Raw genomic sequence first — 7,609 nt, 5'->3', positions numbered from 1 at the left:
CGCCATAATATGCACAACTGGAGTGTTGATAATCCCCATTGTGTGCGAGTGACAGCTTTTCAGGTACAGTGGGGCGTGAATGTACGGTGTGGAATCATGGGTGATCACTTCATCGGTCTCCATTTCTTTGAGGGCCATCTGACCAGCCAACGCTATCTGCAGTTACTCCAAGATGAACTACCATGGTTTTTGGAATATGTACCACTACTCGAACATGACGGAGCTCCGCCGCGTGCGGCGTATACTGATAAATAGATAGGAAGGGGAAGACCTGTCCCCTGGCCCGCCAGATCGCCCGATCTTACGCCACTGGATATTTTTCTGTGGGTCCATGTAAAACAACGGGTGTGTGCACAGGAGCCTGCCAGTCTTTGTCACCTTAGACGGCTCATCACCGAGGAATGCCGATCCGTTTCGCCAGAGATGATGCAACGGGACAGACGCTCCTTACAACATCGCACGCAGTTCTTTATCGACCACGGAGGACGTCAGTTCGAGCAAGGGCTACGTGAAAACGACGTGAATAACTGAAATCCTCTCACATGCTTTTTAGCCTCTATCAACCCAGCTGCATACCAACGGCCCTTTTCAGGGCCAAATAAAAAACCAATCTATTAAAATGCCGCTCTTAAATATACAACCTTGCCACATTCCAGGCAATTGGCTTAAAAATATTTTTATGGGACTTGAACCTTCTAACCCTCGAGCAATATCAACTATCACACATTCTACCGCGTGCTAGCAATGTGAGCTACTGCACCACTTGACCTACGACGACCACTTCTCACTCTATACAGGCCACAGGCCATAATTTCCACATCCTTATCTAATCCGGCACCATACCCAATTCAACTATACACACGGTTTTTTACAGAGTCAAATAAACAAATCAGTCCTTGTAGGTATCAAGTATGCAACCCCACCACATCGCAGGCAACTGGTTGTTGAAAGAAACTCTTATGCCGGGCTCGAACCCCCTACCCTGAGCACTGTCCACTATCACATATCTCCCAGCCCGCTTGCGATGTGAGCTACTGTGACACTTGACGACGGAGCCCAATTTTCAGCCTGCACAGTACCATGCTCCCGGTATGTGCGTCCACCTCCTGTTTTAAAGTACGTGTTCTGCGTATCTGTACCAGTTTAACGGGTTCATTCGAGATACCCATAATGAATTAATAGTGGCACCCACGATCCCTGCAGTCTTCTAGCCCGTAAACCCACACCTCTTTATAATACCCCGGTTTAGATAGAGAGACCGATTCCTTTCAAATTTGTAGTAAATGTGAAGGGATGCATAAAACTGGACCGCAATGGGCTGGTGGACCACCCGGTATATTACAAGCTAAAGATTTTTTAAAACTGTAAACTCAAAATCATTCTTCTATGACAAGCGGTTTAGGATATATAAAATTTTTAATTAAGGGTGGCTTTCGCTCCAAACCTATTTTTTGTTCTAAACGTAAAGTATCCGGCGAAACATTTCTGACGTCAAAAGTAATTTTACCCTAAAATTTTGAAAACAAACATTCAAGGATGAGTGTTCTCTGTCACCTGTTAGAGGGTAAGGTTTGGTGAATTTTAACCTAAAATCACATTTCTAGAACAGACGGTTTAGAAGTTATTAAATGTTTATATTAAGGGTAGTTTTCACCCCATGTTACTTTTTAATCTAAAAATCATTTGAAGTATCCTCCGAAAATATTTTATCTTTAAAAGTTATTTGAAACGAGACTATCGGGTGTGAATAGGTCTACGTCACCTGTTAGAAAGTAATATGTAATTATTTTAAGCTGAAAATAATATATTGCTACCTCGATCGGCTTGAAGGATATTGAGTATTTAGTTTAAATGTTTTTCACACTCTCCCTGACACGAGTACATTTATATCATACTGCTACAGTAATGCAGGTTGATACTAAGTACGCTAGGTTGATGACCGCGATGGTTCAAAGCCCCAGCATCAAGTTGGTGTACGAAGGGTAGCCAGTTAGGTTAACACACGGTCAGTGCGAGGTTATGATTGCAGTTTCAGCTAGGTTACTTTAAGTCTACGCACAAAACTAAGGATCATCAAAGCCACCGAGCTGGTGTAGGGTTGGGCAGTCGGGTGCAAGGTAGGGAAGTCATTTAGGTTAAGGCATGGTCTACGTGAGGTTAAGCTTGCTAGTTTATAGAGCATAAACACATATTTAGTCTATGTATACCAGCCATCGTAGTAAGCAGCACAAGCCAATATAGGGAAGTGTAGCCGGTTAGGATAACGGAGCGTGAGGTTAATCCTAAACTCTGACCTATCGCGAGGTTAAGTCTACTGTCTAGCTCAGCTATAAAGCCCTAAAGTCACCCACATTAGCCCCAGCTAGTGCTTGGGAGGGCACTCCTACTAGGTGTGTGTGGATAATTCTACAGGCAAGCTCAACCCTAAGGCGCAAAGATCACCCAGATTTGACCGAGCTTGTGTGGGGAAGGGCAGTCGTGTGTACGGAAAGGCAGACGGTTAGGGTAACGCTGCGTGTGGTTAAACCTACAACATTTTCTTTTCAATCAATATTGATCTGCATACAGGGCAGTCGCCCAGGAGGCAGATACCGTATCTGGTGTTTTCCTAGCCTTACCTTAAATGATTGCAAAGAAATTGGAAATTTACTGAAGATCTCCATTGGTAAGTTATTCCATTCACGAATACCCCTTCCTATAAATGAATATTTTCCCCAATCTGTCCTCTTGAATTCCAACTTTATCTTCATATTGATCTTTACTACTTTTAAAGACGCCACTCAAACTTATTCGTCTACTAAAGTCATTCCACGACATCTCTCCGCTGACAGCTCGGAACATACCACTTATTCGAGCAGCTCGTCTTCTTTCTAGCAGTTCTTCCCAGCCCATACTATGCAACATTTTTGTAACACTACTCCTTTGTCGGAAACGACCCAGAACAAATAGAGCTGCTTTTCTTTGGACACTTTCAGTTCTTGAATCAAGTTAATCCTGGTGAGGGTGCCATACACTGGAACCATACTCTAGGTGGGATCTTACCAGAGATTTATATGCCCTCTCCTTTACATCCTTACTACAATCCATAAACACCCTCATAACCATGTGCAGAGATATGTACCACTTATTTACAATCCCATTTATGTGATTACCCCAATGAAGATAGTTCCTGATATTAACACCTAGGTACTTACAATGATCCCCTGAAGGAACTTTTACCCCATCAACGCAGTAATTCAAACTGAGAGGATAATTCCTATTTGTGTAACCCACCACCTGACGTTTAACCCCGTTTATCATCATACCATTGCCTGTTGTCCATCTCACAACATTGTCAAGGTCATTTTACAGTTTCTCTGTACAGAATAACATCATCCACAGAAAGCCTTATCTCTTATTCCAGTTCTTTGGGCATACCATTTATATATAAGAAAACATGAAGGTCCAATTATACTGCCTTGAGAAATTTTCCTCTTAATTATCACAGGGTCAGATAAAGCTCGGCCTACTCTAATTCTCTGAAATTCTAGAAATATAGCCACCCATTCAGTCAGTCTTTGTCTAGTCCAATTACACTCATTTTTTCCAGTAGTCTCCCATGATCCACCCTACCAAATGCTTTAGACAGGTCAATCGCGATACAGTCAATTTGAGTTCCTGAAACCAAGATGTCTGCTATATCTTGCTGGAATCGTACAAGCTGAGCTTCAGTGCAATATCCTTTCCTAAAACCGTATTGCCTTCTATCGAATGAATTATTAATTTCGCAAACCTGTCTAATATAATCAGAAAGAATGTATTCCTAAAGCGTTCATGCAACGCATGTCAAGCTTACTGGCCTGAAATTTTTAGCTTTTGTCTATCACCCTTTTCCTTTATATACAGGGGCTACTACAGCAACTCTCCGTTCATTCGGTATAACTCCTTCAACCAAACAATAATCAAATAAGTACTTCAGATATGGTACTGTATCCCAACCCATTGTCTTTAGTATATTTCCAAAAATCTTATCATATTCCAGCCACTTTTCTAGTTTTCAAATTTTTTATCTTATTGCAAATGTCATTGTTATCATATTAAAATTTTAATACTTCTTTAGCATTAGTCACCTCCTCTATATTGACATTATCCTTGTGACCAACAATCTTTACATACTGCTGACTGAATACCTCTGTCTTTTGGAGATCCTCACATACACACTCCCCTTGTTCATCAATTATTCCTGGAATGTCCTTCTTGGAACCGGTTTCTGCCTTAAGGTACCTATAACATACCCTTTCATTTTTCACTGAAATTTGTATGACTGCTAATTATGCTTGCCATCGTGTTATCCTTACCCGACTTCTTTGCTAGACTCAATTTCCTAGTAATTTTCTTCAATTTCTTCTTACTTCCACAACCATTTCTAACACTATTTCTTTCCTATCAGCACCTCATTCTTTTCTCTTTATTCTCTAATATAGTGGATCTTTACCATTCTTTACCACCTTTAAATGTACAATCCTATTTTCACATTCCACAACAATTGCTTTAAACCCATCCCAGAATCTGTTTACATTTTTATTTACGATTTTCCACCGATCATAGTTACTTTTTAAAAACTGCCTCTTGCCTGCTTTATCAGCCATATGGTACTGCATAATAGTCCTACTTTTAAGACTTTCCTTTCCATCACATTTATTTTAACTACGATAAAACAGCTCCATGATATGAATATGTAACTTTATTAATTAATTCCAACGAGCCATAGTCTCATATACAGGAATTGTACAATACAATTTTTATAGCGTCCAAAATTAATATGTTACATATACATTCGCTGCAAATAAATACCTAAATTTGTTATAATGAACGCTACTCTAAATATTTCCTTTACGTTACCATTACACAAAGTCTTATCAAGAAAGTCATCTACGTACTTAGGTACTGACTCCATAGCACTTTCTTTAATTTGATTTTGAAAGATGACAGATTGGAAACTGGTTTTAAATCTCTTGGAAGATGATTATATGATTGAATGGCTGAGAACTTAAAGCTATAGTTGCCATATTTATATGAGTGTATTTGAAAGAGAGCTATGTCACCGGTTTTTCGTGTGTTATAATTATGAATGTCTGAATTCTGAGTGTAGTTACTATCGTGCAGGACACTGTTTAGTTTAATTTTGTGAATTAATATTGAAGATCTAAAAGCAGTGCACATAGATAAGGGCATAATTTTACTATTAGCGTATAGAACTCGGGTGGGTGTGTCGAAAGGGAGATTATAGATATTTCTGATTGCTCTATTTTGTATTACCATAAGTTCATGAAGCATTGCCTTTCTGCAACGAGACTAAATTACGTTTAGGTATTGTAAGTGACTGTGGATGAGTGAGTAATATATTGTAAGTAAAACTTTCCTACGGACAATATATCTTAAACTTCTCAAAAGCCCAGATACTGGAGCTATCTTTTTTGCAATGTATTCAACATGCTCAACCCAGCTTAAATGTTTATCTATTATTAGACCTAGATATTTAAAGTGATTGACCTCACCTATTTCCGTCTTGTTAACATATATATTTTTGAATGATTAATATATTTATACTCGGCTTAGTTAGATTCATATATTTCGTTTTATTGATGTTCATAGTTAATTTGTTGATACTGAGCCTCTTGTTAATTGCGATGACGTCTTCTTGCATATTATTGATCACCGAGTCCACTTTGTCACCAGTGTAGAATACATTTGTGTCATCTGTGTAAAGCATAATATTACCCTTTAAATTTAGAATATTTATATCATTTATGTATATCAGAAACAAGGTAGGGCCCAAGATAGACCCTTGTGGAATCCCACAATTCACCTCCTTGTCCGTGTTCTGATAACCATTGACGGAAACAAATTGCTTTTTTCCGCTGAGGTAACTGCGGAACCACTCAAATGTAACACCACGAATTCCAGCATCTTCTAATTTAGGTAACAGAATTTCGTGATTTACCGTGTCAAAAGCTTTTGCGAGATCAATAAACAATCCGGCCGCAATCTGGTTACCGTCAACGCCTTCCCGAAGCATCGACACAAGATCAGTAACTGCGATTCTTGTGCTGGAATTCTCCCTGAAGCCATACTGGTATCGATAAAAAAATCTGTGTTTGTTAAGAAAAGCCATTCGCCTTACCTTTATAATGCTTTCTAATATTATGAGAATGATGGCTAGTATGGATATAGGTCTATAGTCCCCTGCGTTACTACTGTTCCCTCCTTTGAAAATCGGGATAAATTTAGCAATTTTTAAAGCCTGCGGGACGACCCCAGTTGCCATGGATTCATTAATTAATGTAACAAGCTTAGTTATTAGCTGTTCATCAAAACTTTTGATCATAGTAGCTGTAATCCCATCTACTCCACAACTTTTATTTACTTTTTAAATTCTTAATTATACATTTGAATTCCGTGTTATCTGTTGGATATAAAAAGGGATTCAAGCTGGCGGTTACTAATCAGACTTATGATATCATGTGTGGTTATCTGAGATGCAAGATTATCGGCTATGCAAGTAAAATATTTATTGAATTCGTTAGCAATTTCTTATTTATCATTAATTACCACATTCCCTATTGACAGAGGTTTGCAAGTTTCTAAGCTGTGCTTTTTGTTATATATAATTTATTCAAAATTTCCCAAGTTTTCTTAGGATTTTTATCATACACGTTTAATTTTTCCGAATGATATTTTGTCTTAAGTTTTCTTTTTGGGATTGTTACTGAATTTCTACATTTAATGTAATCCTCTCTCAAAGGAATATTATCTTTGTGTTGCCCAATCTTAAGCTTAGAGTGAAGAGTGTTCCGTCGCTTAATGAGTTTTATCAATTCAGATGTTATCCAGGGAGTTGCCATACCTATTTTGAATGCGTTCTTCTGCTTTATGGTATGTTGATTGCCTCTATTTGTGTTTTTTGGATTTGAGTAATAAGGGAGTTGTACATGTGGTTCATCGTAATTTCCTGGGCAAAATGTCTTGTATTCTCTGGCAGGAAATTAGTGTTATTTAAATTAATTTTATCTCTGGATTTTAAAGGTAAACTCAAACTGTTGTTTTGGGTATAGGTTCTCTTATGTGTTTTAAATGAACGCCACGCCCATGCTCGAAACACTTCTTAGCTCTGTGACGAGAAACCCATGAAAATGATTGCTTCTCCTCCACTCACTGTGGAGAGAACGATCGAAAAATGAAAAAAACAACCCTGAACGGTGGATCACTCGGCTCGTGGGTCGATGAAGAACGCAGCAAATTGCGCGTCGACATGTGAACTGCAGGATACATGAACATCGACATTTCGAACGCACATTGCGGTCCATGGATTCCGTTCCCGGACCACGCCTGGCTGAGGGTCGGTTGCTAAAACTGAACGCGACATTGCGTTCGGAGGGTGGGAGCGTCGCTGTTCGTGCGGCCACGGCCGCCGCCGCGTCTCCTGAAAAGAGCTTCACCTCGGTGGAGCTGGACCGGTCGACACCACCACTGAGAGTGTGTGAGACGGGAGGGTTGGTCCGCGCAGCGTCTTTGTGTCTGCCCATATCTCAACCCAGATCAAGCTATTTCATTTCACATTTGTTAAGAA

General features: G+C 39.4%; 1 non-coding gene across 1 annotated transcript; it reads left to right on the top strand.

Annotated features, from left to right (window-relative positions):
* Nucleotides 1-7,227: 7,227 nt before the first annotated feature.
* LOC137497099 (5.8S ribosomal RNA) lies at nt 7,228-7,382 on the top strand. Its single transcript, XR_011017635.1, has one exon. It is a non-coding gene; the product is annotated as a 5.8S ribosomal RNA (ribosomal RNA).
* Nucleotides 7,383-7,609: the final 227 nt, after the last annotated feature.

The sequence above is a fragment of the Anabrus simplex genome, chromosome 1, assembly GCF_040414725.1.
Source record: "Anabrus simplex isolate iqAnaSimp1 chromosome 1, ASM4041472v1, whole genome shotgun sequence".
NCBI lineage: Eukaryota > Metazoa > Arthropoda > Insecta > Orthoptera > Tettigoniidae > Anabrus > Anabrus simplex.
Note: the sequence above shows the minus strand (reverse complement) of the source record. Positions and strands in the feature narration are given on the sequence as shown.